The 17068-nt window shown below is 40.0% G+C and overlaps 1 protein-coding gene across 1 annotated transcript in view; it reads left to right on the top strand.

Moving 5' to 3' along the window:
• LOC126259503 (uncharacterized) overlaps positions 1-17068 on the top strand; it is a 1382428-nt gene that overhangs the window by 1315149 nt on the left and 50211 nt on the right. The gene's annotated exons all lie outside the window — the stretch shown is intronic.

The following is a 17068-nucleotide window of genomic DNA, read 5'->3' as shown; positions in this document are numbered from 1 at the left end:
ATATCCTGCAGTTGTTCACACATTGCACACATTCCTGTTTTGAGTTCCTCGTTGATTCAGTCTGAGTAAATGTTAAGTTAGCTCAGCTCTTATTTCCTGAGCATGAACGGTTCAATTACGCTACTGCTGCTACTATTCTTAATTCAATATAAACTACTAGTTATAAGCTAGTAGTTAAGCTCACTTTCACTGGATATCAATATTCAACTGTAGAAATTGTTTGTACACATTCTCCGCAATAAGTATGTATTTATAATCCAACAATGTTGATTTCTCTCTCTAAACTAGCTCTGCTATTTTTTGTTTCTTTGCGTTCAGTAACTGTAGAGTATTATAGTTACTGACCGGTTCTAACTATATTTCACTGTTTCTTCTGCTTTCTTTGCCAGGAGCGTTATCAGCCAGGAGAATATTTCCTCTTTGTGGTCGACGAGTTCATCGACAAACGATGCTACCCCAAGGAAGCTTATCTATTAACTCATTTTACATCTGATAATTTCAAGTTTTTTATTTATTAGAATCGAGTGCTTCTACTGCTTACATGTTCTGTTTTCCAGAGTATCAGCGAAATTATGCGGTGTACTTTCTGACCCTATTTACCTGTTGTTCCCAGTCCGTTTCTGTTCCTCTGTGCTGGTGTTACGAACATAAATGCGAGGCACTTAAAAGCTGATTTCTCTTCTTGACGTCACATAATATGTAGCCACTAGTGCAATTAATGTGTTTCTACCTTTCATTTTTCATACAGTCTACATCTACATCTACATGACTATTCGGCAGCTCACTCATAAGTACTTGGCAAAGGGTTCATCGAACCAACTTCACACAGTTGCTCAACCGTTCCACTCCAAAACAGCGCGCGGAGCTCTGATTTCTATTATTTTATTACGATGATCACCTCACCCTATGGAGGGTGGCGTAAATAAAATAGTTGTGCATTCAGAGTTTTGTAACAGCGACGGAGACGGTCGCGGGTTTGCCGCTAACGCAGACGCGGCGGGACCGAAGGGGAGTGGCCCGCCAACAAACAAGACGGACGAACGGGAAATGAAGGACAAGCACAATGACGGACAACCTAGCAACACAGCAATATCAACAACAAAGTATTAAGTAACGGGGTCACAAGACAGAAACCAAAACAACGTCCACTCAAAAACGGGAAGCAAGCACACGCAACGTAAACACGATGCCTGTAAGCGAGATGTCAACCGACTCAGTGCGAATACCAGACTGTAGAGGTGGCAAAAAATAACGTAACTGATAGAAATAACCTGTTACTGAGAAGTAACGGTTACTGCGATAACCGTTCCTCTGATACAGGCAGTTATTTCAATAACTGTCTAATGTCAACAGTGCCTCGCGCCATCTGTTGACCGAAGATCGTACTACGCTTTCCCGTCAACTCATCGGAGATCTGGCTAGGAACTAAGGAGAGGGTAGACCATTTGGAAAGCGTTCAATAGGCCATGGGAATAACTGTGAGACGGCGCGCCATCTGTTGATAAGAACTGTCTACTATATCGTGCGCCTTCGTTACTTTTAGCACAAACAATTAAATAAAGTTAATGTCCGAGCTGTGGCTGATAGGAGCTGCAGTACAGGCATTAACAAGTACGGTCGTTCCCTTAAGCCACCGCCTCATATGTCAATTTAGCTTGGACGGGTAGTATAAAGAGAGGTACCATAAAGAATTCGAGTGACTATGGAAATAACTGTCAGAGATCTGTATTTTTCTCTGGCAGTTACCGTTATTGGCTCACAGTTCTCGCTCTCTGGCAGTTATCGGGCTACCATTACAGGTAACCTGGAAGTTGGTAACGGAATAACTGTGTGTCTGTGTTCCTGACACAGTGACTCCAGTCTTGGACCCCGGTGATATTTCAGAGACGATAGTTACTGGAGCGAATAAATATTTACGTACTTTTTCGGAAATAGCCGTTGGCTATCGCGAATGACAAATAACATGTCAGAAAGTATAACATAATACAGTTGAATATAATAATTATTATCCTCATCATTTGTCAGGAGATTGTCAAAATATGTGAATATATTACAGTAACTACTAATATTTACAGAACTGATACATTGTCAGAATAAAAAACCGTTACGCAGTTTTAATAAATTTATCATACACAGAACACCCGATCTTGACTGTTGCAACCAAGTGCTGTCAAAACTGAAATTAGCAGAATGTTTACCTAAGCTGGTCTATCAGTCTCTGTTACGATATTCATCTACAGAGTACAAGGAGGGGTCAATGGAAGCGTCCGATTCCACCCGTCTGCTTCGACGTAAAAAGGTGTTGTGGTGTGTGAATGTCATTACGGCACGGTGTTTATGAACTGGTTTTTGTGTGTGTGTGTGTGAGGGGGGGGGGGGCTGGCCGATCTAGTTCGCAGTGCCGGAATTTGCTGGTGGTAATGAATTTTTTTTTCTAGCTGTGATGTTTTGTGTATTTATGGAGTATTGAATGTGATTTAATTTATGTAGGGATGACTGATTTGTGGACTTTTGTGACTGTGGTTTTATTTTTCGCAGTTGTAGGTGTTGGTTTTTTGGCATCAGTAGCTGTGGTGGACCTATATAGGTCACCGGAAATGGCCGATTCCCATTTTCAAAGTTGTACATGTTGATGTTTTGGTATCGTCATCTGAGGTTTACCTATGTAGGTCAAGGGAAATGTCCGATTCCAATTTTCGTGCTTTTGGTTGTGGGTATTGGTGTTTTGGTATGGTCACCTATGGTTGACCCATAGTGTTCAAGGGAAGTGTCCGATACCTGCAGATTTTTGTTGGAGTAGCAGAATGCTGTAATTTTTTTTCTTTTTGTTCTTCATTTTGTGTTTTGGGATCCTGGTGTGTTTTTTTTTTTTTTACTAGCTTGTCCTCACCCTAAAACCCCCAACGTCCCGCAGTTGTCCCATTGGTTTGTTTGTATTTTTGGTGGGAGATGTTATAGTATTATTTGTATGTATCTTCGTGTTTGTTGCCATGTGTATGTAGTGACGTCATAGACACACTTAAAATAGCCATTTCCGGCATATTAATAATGGGTGGAATCAGACACTTCTGTATCATAAAGTCTTTCAAACACACTGTAGACCGTGCTTTATCTGAAAAGAATTTTTTAATGGTTGCTGACTTGCTGGCAGTTTATTGAAAATGCAAGTTCCTGAATATTGGACCCCTTTTGGACCAAGGTAAGTGATTTTAGGTCTTTATGTAGATTGCTGTTCCTATTTCTAGTACTGATATTATGTATTGAGCTATTGGTTGGAAATACTTGTAACAAATTTCATTAAGGAATAAATATACTAGGAAGCAGTGGTTAGAATACAAAGTTCCTTGAACAGGTTCTTGAATTTATACCACAAACGATTTTTATAACATGCTTTTACATGCGAAAAACTTCTGCTACGTTTGATGAGTTACCACAGAATATGCTCCCATATGAAATAACAGAGTGAAAAAATGTGGTATACCCTTCCCAACTGAATTTATTATCGAGTTGCAGTCGCAGAAATGTAACTCTGTCAACCTTTTAGATCTGCATGTCTTCATATGTTATAAACATGCTGTAGCTGGAGAAATCGAGCAGTTTCCAAATCTCACATAAAACTTGGATTAGCGTACTCACACTTTTCCCAGTAGGACTATCTTTTAAAGCACAGGAGTAAACGAATCTGTCACATTGCGTAGATTTTTTGTTGTATTACAAGGCTTTACACTTTATTCTATTATGTGAGCAGCACGACAAATTAAGCTTCGAATTTAACCTACAGTACTCAGTTTACATATTACTCCATACTTAAAAACGCACGTTGTTAACATTTTACTTAAACAGTGCTGTGGCGAAGTTCCACGTACTTTCTGTAGCAGCTACGAAGATAATATTTCTAATAGCGACCGATAACCTACAAATATATAATATGAAACACTAATAATCGTTCTAACATCAACTAAAATGTACCCGGAGTTAATAAGCTAAGGTTATGACACGATTCATACGACATTCCTGCCATTGCACACTACTCGCAGCTGTACTGATAACTAAACTGATGGATTCCAACTATGTCTTTATTTAACTGTAGCCCCTCGGGAGTATTGGGTATTCGCTAGCGAAAAATAACTTGGCAGTTATTAGTAACCGTTAACAATAACAATAATCAAAGAATAACTGGAACTGTGATAACGGTTACTCCAGGATAACCGTTTGGCCCACCTCTACCAGACTGCCTTGCAGAGTTTTTTTTTTTTCCTTTATTGAGTTTCGATTCCCCCTGAAGGGGGCGGGCTGGCAGCAGCTTACTACGCCACTCTTCAACCTACAGAATTTGTTTTAAAAAGATGAAGATAATAAAAAATAACTGTTGGCGATAAAATTGGTGACTTAAAGGTAAAATAGCAGAAAATTCTGGAACTTAACACATAAAACACAGGGATGAAGATGCTAAGAAAATACACAGGAAACAGAACAATAACAGACAGACAGTTAAAAAACACTGCGACAGTCTGGTTTCTGTTCACAAGAGATATAAAATGCACACCCAGTGACAGCATGATTTCTGTTCGCAACACTGTGAAAAGACGCACAACACTGAACACTCACTTAAACACTGCACTAAAATGTTGGCACAAATATGACATACGACAGCCAAGAGCAGGCGGGGGGGGGGGGGGGGGAACTGTGGACAGATGATGGGAAAATAAAAAAGGGTGGGAAGGAGAGGAAAAGTGAAGCGGGGGAGGGGGAAAAGGAGCCAATGGAGAATGAGGACCCATAAGAGGGGTTGGGGGTGCTGAGCAGATGTGCCAGGGAGTGGGGAAGGCGGAGGAGGGGAATAAAAAAGGACATGGGGGGGAAGGGAGATAGGGAGAGGTTGGGCGGGGACAAAACACAGGTTGGAAAGGGGGAGGAAGAAGGAGCCCAGGGAAAGGACGGAGGAAAGGAGGGGGCTGAGGATCAGAGTTGACAGGAGGGATAAATGGAGGGAGAGGGGGCATCATCCGGGAGGGGGAGTTGATGGAAGCCACCTTGGAAAATGAGTTGTAGGGTGTAGAGATGGAGGGTAGGGGGGATACAACAGTGAAGACGTGGCAGGGGGTGGCGATTGGAGAGGAGAGGAGCAACCAGGGGGTGAGTCTTGCGGAGTGAGAGGCAGCCGCCTAAATACACAACAGGGTACGTCGTTATTGGCCGCTGGGACCACGTGCCCCACAGTGGCGCCCTCACGTTAGACTCGGTGCCAGGAGCGCGCGCAGCCACGGCATATGGCGCGACTGCTGCAGAGACCTCAAGTGGTCATCGAGTTCCATGTCGTCTGGCGCGGATTCGAAACCCACGGCGCTCGGTACTAGACAGAGGACGTAGCTTTTGAGTGAAATTTAGTAGAAGATCCCGCCGTACCGAAAAATGCCACTTTTCACGATTGCCTTTCCAACTCTCGTACCATATCGGTCACACTCTCTTCCCATATTTCATGTTTACATGGAACTAGCTGCCCATTTTTGAACGGTTTGGGCGTCATTCATCAGTCTCATCTTATACGAATCTCATACAGCGTGCCGATACTCCAGAATTGGACGGACAAGCATAGTGTAGGCAATCTGTTTAGTTCAAATATTGCATCTGGTAAGTGTTCCGCCAATAAAACGCAGTCTCTGTTTCGGCTTCCCCATACTATAATGTACTTGATCGTTCCAGGTTCAGTTAATCGTAATTGTGTTCGCTATGAATCTAGCTGAATTTACAACCTTTGGGATTGTATGATCTATGGTGCTGAAACGTCCCCTTAGAAAAATTAATTAAGACTGTGCTTAAACTGACACACAATCATTTTAGCGCAATGCAATCTGACTTTCAAAAATCCCTACAAAAGAATGGCCCTGACTAACATTAACCTATACCTTTCACAAATCACTTACCTCACAAAAATCTTCGTTACTTGAACTACTGCAATACAGCGAGCGCCACTACTGACAGCTAAATAAAAGATTCAAACTACGGAAGGCACTAACTACAGATAGGCATAGTTACCAAATGAAAGATTTTAATAGAGAACAAACAATGTATTTACCTTAATAGTCATAAAATATATAGCAGTTCATGACATCCAGTCTTACAAATTTCAAAACTGCCATCTCTCTCCCCACATCCACCACTGCTGGCAGCTCACCTCCAACTGCGCAACGCTACGCGCTGTTAACATCCAGCTGCCGCTGCCCAACACTACAATGGCAGACAACAATGCAAACTAGCCACAGACTGCACACAGCACAGCCAGTGATTTTCATACAGAGCGCTATGTAACGTTGCCAATACGAAAACATAAACAGCCTACTTACATAGCCCCCATGCTCCCCACAAAAAATTTTACAAACTTTTTTCGTCAGTGGCCAATAATGATTTGATAAAATTTTTCATAATTACAATAACAATGATATCAAATGCACACACTTATTGATACAATGTTGGTCAAAAGCCAAAATTTTCTCACAGTCCATAAAGACAGTCCTGATCATCCATCACAGTAAAATTGCAGTGTTTTTTTTTTTTTCTCGAAGTCTGAGCAGTAAAAGAAAATGCACACGGAAGTAGTGGATTTCCATGCAATCTTCAAGAAGTAGTGTTGTCCTTACAATGGAAAGACAGTGCTGACTCTTGACATGCAGACGGGTATTGGGCCACAACAGAGCAAACCCACAGCAGAGTCATTCGAAGTTTTGAAGACTATTGGTAGGCAGGTCATCACAGATTAGACCCACTGTAATCCTAATAGAGATTACGGTATTGGTGGGCCACCAGAGGTGCAGACCCACTGCAGTCCTTGTAGAAATAATGGTATTGATGGATCATCAAAGGTGTAGACCCACTGTAGTCCTTATAGAGATGGCCAACAAACATCTGCTGCGACTGTGCAGGTGCACAATCACCATCAAAGAGTCTTGCAGACAATATAGCAAGTCCATAACCACCACATGTGCACTCACAAAGTTTTTGGAATTGTCCTTAGAACCAGAAATGCTGTTATCCAGTCCCTTGCTGAATTTTTAACACACATGCAAACACTAACAGTCCCTACTTCTCACATATTGTCCATATACTATGACCAACAGAAACGTATGCAGTGAAATGGAACTTACAAGTTAATAATATGATGAACTTGTGTCAATTACAATTTTATAACATAAGAATACAATTACAAAGGTACAAAACAATACAGATAACATTTGTAGTACAGGCTTTACAAAAGAATTGAAATAACACATACATCAGTGTTACAGGAATTATGACATGAGTACATACATAAAAGATCAGAATAACTTTCGAAACATCAACTTCACACATGAGCATTAAAACAGAACAGAATGAATAATGTCTAAACATCTTTACAAAGAAAATAACATATTATCAGAAAAATTCTACAACATAACTCTTATTAGCTAAACACATTAAGACAGGAAAAGCACAAATTCACATAGTGTGATAACACAAAAATACAGGACAGGGTTTGTTTTCAGTGTGACATTTGGGTACTGCAGTCCACCTCAAAACTTCATTCCATATACCTTTCCTCTTATTTCAACATTTGTTTCCACCAAAAAAATTCTATCCAAGCATGCTTTCTGTATTTATATGTTCACACATTTCTTACCTCATTATTTATTTTCCATTATCTTACCTCATCATTTATTTCCAATAAAATCCTACCTAAACCTGTTGTCCCTAAACCCTACTTTTTTGGTTCATATCCTCTTTCAAAATACTGTTTTGGCCAAACCATTTTCTTATAGCTTCTGAATGCAATTCTTCCAATTCATCACAACTCGTTCTCTTACATATCCTACCCTTTCTTAAGCTAACTTAAATCTACGGAGCTCAGATGCTAAACTAAGGGACGAGGCAATGCAGCAGCACAAAACAATTAACGCAAACACAAATGATAAAAAATCCAATTTGACAAAGCAAGCAGCATAAATTAGCAAAGCAAATGCAATATTACAACTATTATAAGGCAATGTGCAGCAAATAAGAAAAATAAATCAGTAGCAAAACTGGCTTAACAGAGTAATACAAAGTGAAATTCAGTAGCACTATGCCTGGCAAACAGCAGCAGGAAATGCAATAACTTATATCTAAACGTGACAAAGCTCAAGCAGAAAAAATAATACAGTAAAAATGACCATGTTTAATACCTATGTCACATCTTAACACTAGAGTGATGCATCACGGTAACTTACACTAGCAGATAAGTTACCAAATCGTAAAAAGATTATTTACGCAATTCCTGTGAAGGGAAATGTCTATTTATGTGCCCTCATTTTCTTGGAAGTAGAGCATAAATTTCTTATTGACTGGATCTGTATGCATAAATTAACTATATTAGTACAGCTATTAAATTTTGTTTTAACCAATGCTGCAGTGCAGCTAGAAACTAGATATTAAAAAAAATGAGTAAATAAATACATAAAGCAAGCCATATGGCATTTCTCTCAACTAGCAAGACAATAGCCGTGAAATGTTTCGCATCGTTTCATTAGGCATTTTAGTAAATATCATAAATTAAGAGCTCCACAGTATAATCATATGTTTCCAAGTTTGAGTGTGTCGTATTTGCGATGCTTTCGACAAAGAAATGTCAATAGCGAGGATAATGGCCTCTTTTTTTTTCTACCACCTGTGCCTCTGAAGGGAACACACTAATGGCTGTTTTCCAGGCCGGTGGTACAGCTGGGCATCCACGATGCATTACGTACAGGTGGTTACTTAACTTTCTTACCGAAATATTTACGACAGCAGTGACAGTCTCATATAGAAATTTCACAGGTCGAGAATTTGCATTACAAATATGTAGAAACAAAATCCTATGAATATAACAGTGTTCAAAAAGTTTTCGTCGGCATTCTGATACATTCACGCATATACACACATTTCATAACTCTAAAAGTACGATTCTCGGTTTCCAATATCCTTTTTCACAAGTCAGAGTCCCTAACCACTATTCATTACTCCTTACCTTATTACACATATATATATTGGTCGAAACACCAATCTTGCGACGACACTTCAGTATTTCATCATAATAAATACATAGTATAATCAAATTCCTCATATAGCATCAGCTTATTGATCATAAACATACCTCAACAGCATAATACACATCGTCGTCGTAAAAATAACATCATAACACCTCAGTCAAATCTCAAAATCGTCTTAGCTTTCTGCAATAATTTCAAAACCTAAAAAAAAATTCTCTGCTCATTTCAATAGTGTCATCTACCTCAGACGTACTTTAAAAATCATGATCTCATACCAAATACATCATTCAAAGCTCTCATAGTATCACAATGGTTCTGAAAAAATATGAACAGTACACAAAGTACAGACAAAATACAATTTCATAAGTAGTTACATAAACATCTAACACTGATGTAGTAAAAAAATGTTTGTTTCTCTGTTAAATAATCAAATAGCTGTGTAATTCTGTGTTAGAGAAATATGGTACCGATGTGTAAAGTTGTATAAGCAAATACCATATTAGGTAGGGCTCCTTGTGCTTGCCAAACACATGGTACACAAAGTAAGCGTGTAACCCCCTGAGGATTAATGTAATTATACCCTCAGGTATTACAGATTACAGCAGTGGAATGAAATGTATAACGGAAAACCTTTGTATCATTGTACTTCAAATATCTTTAAAAATACATGTTTTAAGTACAAAATCAATCACTCAAATACGTGTACTGTAGCGCTAAACTGTGCGTCTTGTTGTAAGATAATCTCTGCGGAAGTGTCGTAGTTATTGTCCTCCGAAAGCTAAGTTCTGCAGAAGTCAATGTATTTACCTCATGATAAACAAAAGTGAAATGCTTATTGCCGTGATGAATAAAGTACTGTGCTGTAACGTATTGTTGTGCTACGGAAAAGGCACTCTCATTGTAGCCATACCACAAAAGTTACTACTAAAACATGTTTTACTTTCCAGAAGAATTCAGAAAAACTGTGCAGAAATAAAACAAATACACTGCAAAAGCAACATTGTAAATTGTCATTCATTAGTAGCGTCATGATAAAATCGTGTAGCTGTCACATAAACTAACCACAGTGTCATCTGGTATCTCACAGAAAGTACTTTAAATCCTGAATGTATTTTCAAGTAAACCAAAATGTTGCATTAAAATCTCATTAACAGTACCAGTATATGTTCTAAGTATGTAAGTCTTATAGTCGATACGTAATTGTGCAACTAACAAGCAAGAATGTACACACACAATAACACTGTGTCTCTGTTCACCATAAAAATGCATTCGTGATTTCTGTTTAAATAAGTTCTCTTGGTTCTTGACTGGATATTTGACTTCAAACATTGTTGTTCTAACACGGTCCCTATAATGTGCTGGAATTACGTATGGTCTAACACTAAATTTAGTATGCTCACGAACATGAAATTGGTATTGAAATCACTTGATTGTTCCTGTTTTGTGAGTAAAAACTGTGGAATGTGCTTGTAAAATCTCAAAAAGGTCCTGCCTATCAGTGTCATTACAATTCTCAATTGTTTGAATTTTATTCTGAATTAACTCATTAGTTTCAAATATGCCGTCGATATCATCCCTCTCAGTACTTGCAGAGTGATTCTTAGTGTCTAGTTCCATAGAAAATTCCGAACTGCTGTCTAACAGAAGGTAAAGCCGATTAATTTCCTCGTCATGGTTTGAGAGCCAATCTTCAAATTTCAAAGCTATTGACCCATCTTCTTTCTCTAAACTTATTTCAGCATCATGAAAGTTTAAGATTACTTTGTATTCATTCAAAAAGTCTACTCCCAATATAATTTCCGTCGACAATAATGGAACAATAAGAAAGTTCATAGAGAATCTGTGGCTTTGACAAAAGAATTCTAAGTTGGTTTGTTGGCGTACATCTACACTTTTTCCAAAGATTGCACCTTGTAATTTAATCTTACGTAACGGAAGTGTGGGACAATCGTTCGATTTATTGCATTTGCTAAAAGCTGTTTCACTAACTACTGAAATGGGACTGCCAGAGTCAAGTACTGCCGTAAATTTTACGTCATTTACAGTAATGTGAATCACAGGATATGCAATGTTGTTATGTTTTACGTCGTGCTAATGGAGTAAGATGTCCCTAATGTCTTCCATTTTTACGTAATTACTAGCTACGGCAGCTGCGTCGTCTGTTTCAGAAGTACGTTTTGTGGCTGCCAGCGGTATGAGTCATTGCCTCTTGTGTCTTTGTTGGCGCGCGTCGTTATTGGGATTTGGACACCTAACTTCTACAAATTCACCTTGTCGAGAGGGCCCTGCTCTGTTTGAATCCCGTCAGTTCTGATGTAATTCAGGTCTGTCGCTACGATCATATCGTCTGTCGTCATGTCGGTAGATTCCATAGTTTCTTTCTTGTCGGTCACGTGGTGGAGAATTTCTCCCTGAATTATCACTGCACGGTGGACCGTTGCGTCTGACGTTATTCTGTCTCCCGTGATAATAATAGTTCTGGTTGCCATATTGTCTGTTTCTATGATTGTCTCTGTTATATTCATTACTACGGAAATCCGATCTTTCCCTGTAATTATTACTACTCTGCCAACGGTTGTCATACGGGTGATGTCTGCTTTGGTCACGATTTGTGTTGTGAGAATAGCCTTGTCGTGTCCAGTTATTATTTCTTTCATCGCGGAATTATGACGGATGTGATCTGTAATTGTTGTGTTTCTGTTTTCACGTTCCGCGATTGTCAGTGTCAATTTCTAATTCTTGTAAGAGTCCCTGAATAGCTTCAATGTCGTCTTTGCAACGTCCTGCCAAAATAATATGCCATAAATGTTCAGGCAATTTGATTAAGCAAATGCGGATGAGTTCTGAGGGGCTGTATGGGTTTGAAAGATACTGATTCTTATGCAACATGTCTTCAAAATATTTCATAAAACTGTAAAATTCAGATTGTTCGAAACGTTTCATCATTATGATGCTATGTTTTACTCGGTCTTGTGTAGCTTGAGACCAATACGCTGAGAGGAAGGCATGATAAAATTCTCCTTCACTGTGGCAATCGTGAATGACCGATCGCATTCTTACAGCTGGTTCATTCTCCAAGTAGCCACACATAAATTCTAACCTGTGCTCCAATGACCAGTTTGGAGGAAAACAATGAGAGAATTGATGAAGCCATGCTTGTGGATGAATGTCGTTGCCGGAATTCTTAAATGTTTTGAATTTACGTGTAGTAATAAACAGCTTACAGTCAAAATCATCATGTCGGCGAGTCGCATGTCGGTCATTGTTACGTCGTTTCGGCGGTTCCATTTCAAAATTCGGTGCACCTTGCCAATTTCTTTCATAATTTCCGAAATGTCCTGTGTTATTATTTTGTGGTTGTTCCGTATTTCTATGTCCCTCTTCCCGTACTGGAGCGCGAGTGTCCTCTGAAATATGTAAATATTGTATTACTTGTGCCAACTGATCTTGTACTTCCCGGATTTCTCTTTTGTACTGCGTATTGATTTGATTTTGATTTTGTTTGAATTTTCTAATTTGTTCATACTCTTCAGTGTCCATGAAGGCTACAGGTGTTGTGTCATTCAGATCATCATCTACCTTTGTAGGTAAGTTAGTGAACTGATCTGAAAGTTCGGCTACCTTATCCGATAGTGAAATTATTTCCTCCATGTGTCTTTCTGAACCAATTTTCAGAGTATCTACTGTGTCCTTTAAGTTTTCCTGAGTTTTTGCAAGTTGCGTAACCGAATCGGTAGATGCAACTGAGTCAATTTTAGCTTGCAAGGTGTCGTGATTTTCATGAACAATAGTTTGCAGTTCTTTTATGACTGCTTCGTGATTCTGTAATGCATTTTCATGACGCGAAAAAATAGGTTGGAAATGCTCACAAATTTGTGTTTTTACGTCATTACAGACTTTTTGACATTTCGATTCGATTTTAAGTAACTCAGCAGTTAAACCTTCACGTGTTTGTTCAAGTGTGGTATCTAACTTTGGAAGATTTTTTTTCATCGTGTCTAACTTTTGAAGATTTTGTTCCATTGTGTCTAACTTTTGAAGATTATGTTCCATTGTGTCTAACTGTTGCTGTGTTTGTCTCTGATTTTGTTTCATTTGTTGCATTAATTGCAATAATAATGTATTTGTGTCTGGAATCTGTTCCTCTATGCTATTCGGCAGTGAATTTGCACCGGCGACATTCACATTTTGACAAGCGGAAAATGAGTCTTGACTCATTTGAGAAAACGGTGAGAACCAAAAACCTGAGTCTACAGTATTTGCAATATTGTGTTCTGTCATTCCCGATTCCTGAGGCGAGCTGTTGCCGACCGATCGATCGATAATACTTCCCGGTTCACTACCTGTTTCACTGTCTACACCATTATTTGACGCCCGCTCCATTTCCCTATGCACGGTTACCAAATTATTACTTTGAATGTCTGTTAACTCATTACACAGTGGTGCTGGTAAGCTACGCTCGTCGTCACTATTATTCCTCTGTTTACTTTGGAGCCTAGTGTTACGTTTTTCACACGCCTTTATTGTCACAATATTTCACACGACAACACAGAAAAGCACAATTTGAAGAGCAAAATAAGAAAACACATTAACATAGCATTGAAAATAATATCTAGTTAATTGCAAGCGCAGCTGCGAAATAATTGGTCCAAATTTACATGCGTGTTTTACTGTACAACAATGAAAGACTGCAACTACAAAGGAGATACTCTCTACAATTACGCGCTAGCAATAAACAAAATCTACACTAATTACACAAACTACAAGAAAAAATCAGAAGATTCCAGTGAGGTATCCTCTGCTAAGGGTCGACATATGAAACGTCCCCTTAGAAAAATTAATTAAGACTGTGCTTAAACTGCTACACAATATGTTTAGCGCAACGCGATCTGACTTTTAAAAATCCCTACAAAAGAATGGCCCTGACTAACATTAACCTATACCTTTCACAAATCACTTACCTCACAAAAATCTTCGTTACTCGAACTACTGCAATACAGGGAGCGCCACTACTGACAGCTAAATAAAAGATTCAAACTACGGAAGGCACTAACTACTGATAGGCATAGTTACCAAATGAAAGATTTTAATAGAGAACCAACAATGTATTTACCTTAATAGTCATAATATATATAGCAGTTCATGACATCCAGTCTTACAAATTTCAAAACTCTGCCATCTCTCTCCCCACATCCACCACTGCTGGCGGCTCACCTCCAACTGCGCAACGCTACGCGCTGTTCACATCCAGCTGCTGCTGCCCAACACTACAATGGCAGACACCAATGCAAACTAGCCACAGACTGCACACAGCACAGCCAGTGATTTACATACAGAGCGCTACGTAACGTTGCCAATAAGAAAACATAAACAGCCTACTTACAGTGCAACCGAAATTTAACGCATTCATTTTCCTTTCCTTTTACTCTCGTGGATGACCGCACACCTTCATTATTTAGAGTCAAAAAATGGTCAAATGTGTGTGAAATCTTATGGGACTTAACTGCTAAGGTCATCAGTGCCTAAGCTTACACACTACTTAACCTAAATTATCCTAAGGCTGAAACACACACACACACACACACATGCCCGAGTTAAGACTCGAACTTCCGCCGGGACCAGCCGCACAGTCCACGACTGCAGCGCCTCAGACCGCTCGGCTAATCCCGCTCGGCTATTTAGAGTTAGTTGCTTCTTTTCACACCATATAAATATCTTGCAATGAGTTTTGATTTTCTGATTATTTTACTAGATGGTGAATGCAGCATCACTTGCAAACAAGCTAAGAGGGTTGCTCAAATTGTCCCATAACTCGTATGTGTAGCTTAGGAACACCAGAGTGGGTATAATATTTCTCTGGGGACAGCCAGAATCACTTCCGTTTTCCTCAATGATGTTCTGTTAATTACCACGAACTGTGACCTTTCTGACCACGAATCCAGCAGCACAATTCAGACGCCAAGTATCGACCTGTTACTTCAGCGCACTCTGAAAGGAAACTAACTAGTACATAGCCTTGACCGGAAGACTTGCCTATATACGCTCCTCGAGTTGTTTCGCTACACCGAGGACATCTACTAATAAGTTACTCGTGCTATCAGCTAATCTTGATTCGAATTCTGGAAAATTTACTTCGTCCTCTTAGGTGTAGGAATTACGGAAAACAGTACTTAATACCTCCACTTAAGAACCATTGTCATCCGTACCATCATTATAGCTATCACCCTCTGAAGGAATTGATGATGTCTTGCAGTGTACTTCAGGTACGACCAGAACCTATTTAGATTCTCTGCCAGATTTCGAGTCACAGTTACATTTTCGAAACTGTGAAAAGTATCTCGGATTGAAATCCGCGCTTAGCTTCGAGCTTCAGTTAAAATCGCCAACCCTGGAGATTTTGCGTTGTTTTAAGTTTGGAACAATATTTTCGTTGCTTCAGGAACATTTTCACTTACATGTTTTCTATACCATGGAGTATCAGTACCATTTCTTATCAATTTATGTGTTATGTACCAATAAATTTCCATATATATATATATATATATATATATATATATATATATATATATATATGTCATCAAAAGTATCCGGACACTTGCCTCAAAATGACTTACAAGTCCTCGGCGCCCTCCATCCGTAATGCTGGAGTTCAATATGGTGTTGGCCCACCTTTAGCCTTGACGACAGCTTCCACTCTCTGCTGGCATACGTTCAATGAGGTGCTGGAATGTTTCTTGGGGACTGATAGCCTATTCTTCACGGAGTGCTTCACTGAGGAGAGGTATCGATGTCGGTCGGTGAGGTCTGGCACAAAGTCGGCGTTCCAAAACATCCCAAAGGTGTTCTATAGGATTCAGGTCAGGACTTTGTGCAGGCCAGTCCAGTACAGGGATGTTATTCTCGTTAACCACTCCGCCACAAGCCGTGCATTATGATCAGGTGCTCCATGGTGTTGAAAGATGCAATCACCATCCCCGAATTGCTCTTTAACAGTGGGAAGCAAGAAGATGCTTAAAACATCACTGTAGGCCTGTGGTGTGATAGTGCCACGTAAAGCAACAGGGGGTGCAAGCCCCCTCCAAGAAAAACACGACCACACCGTAACACAATCGCCTTCGACTTTTACTATTGGCACTACACACGCTGGCAGATGGCGTTCACCGGCCATTTGCCATACCCACACCCTGCCATCGGATCGCCACATTGTGTACCGTGATTCATCACTAAAGCATTGCTATGAAACAGTATATAGATACATCATCGTATTTATACAACATTAATCTATAAGAGCAGCTGAGCATAGTTAATACAGTACAATGCTTCTTACATGAAAATTATTTCTGCTTTCAGGGGACCTGTTATATGCAATTACACTCCTGGAAATTGAAATAAGAACACCGTGAATTCATTGTCCCAGGAAGGGGAAACTTTATTGACACATTCCTGGGGTCAGATACATCACATGATCACACTGACAGAACCACAGGCACATAGACACAGGCAACAGAGCATGCACAATGTCGGCACTAGTACAGTGTATATCCACCTTTCGCAGCAATGCCGGCAGCTATTCTCCCATGGAGACGATCGTAGAGATGCTGGATGTAGTCCTGTGGAACGGCTTGCCATGCCATTTCCACCTGGCGCCTCAGTTGGACCAGCGTTCGTGCTGGACGTGCAGACCGCGTGAGACGACGCTTCATCCAGTCCCAAACATGCTCAATGGGGGACAGATCCGGAGATCTTGCTGGCCAGGGTAGTTGACTTACACCTTCTAGAGCACGTTGGGTGGCACGGGATACATGCGGACGTGCATTGTCCTGTTGGAACAGCAAGTTCCCTTGCCGGTCGAGGAATGGTAGAACGATGGGTTCGATGACGGTTTGGATGTACCGTGCACTATTCAGTGTCCCCTCGACGATCACCAGTGGTGTACGGCCAGTGTAGGAGATCGCTCCCCACACCATGATGCCGGGTGTTGGCCCTGTGTGCCTCGGTCGTATGCAGTCCTGATTGTGGCGCTCACCTGC

The sequence above is a fragment of the Schistocerca nitens genome, chromosome 5 (assembly GCF_023898315.1).
Source record: "Schistocerca nitens isolate TAMUIC-IGC-003100 chromosome 5, iqSchNite1.1, whole genome shotgun sequence".
NCBI lineage: Eukaryota > Metazoa > Arthropoda > Insecta > Orthoptera > Acrididae > Schistocerca > Schistocerca nitens.
Note: the sequence above shows the minus strand (reverse complement) of the source record. Positions and strands in the feature narration are given on the sequence as shown.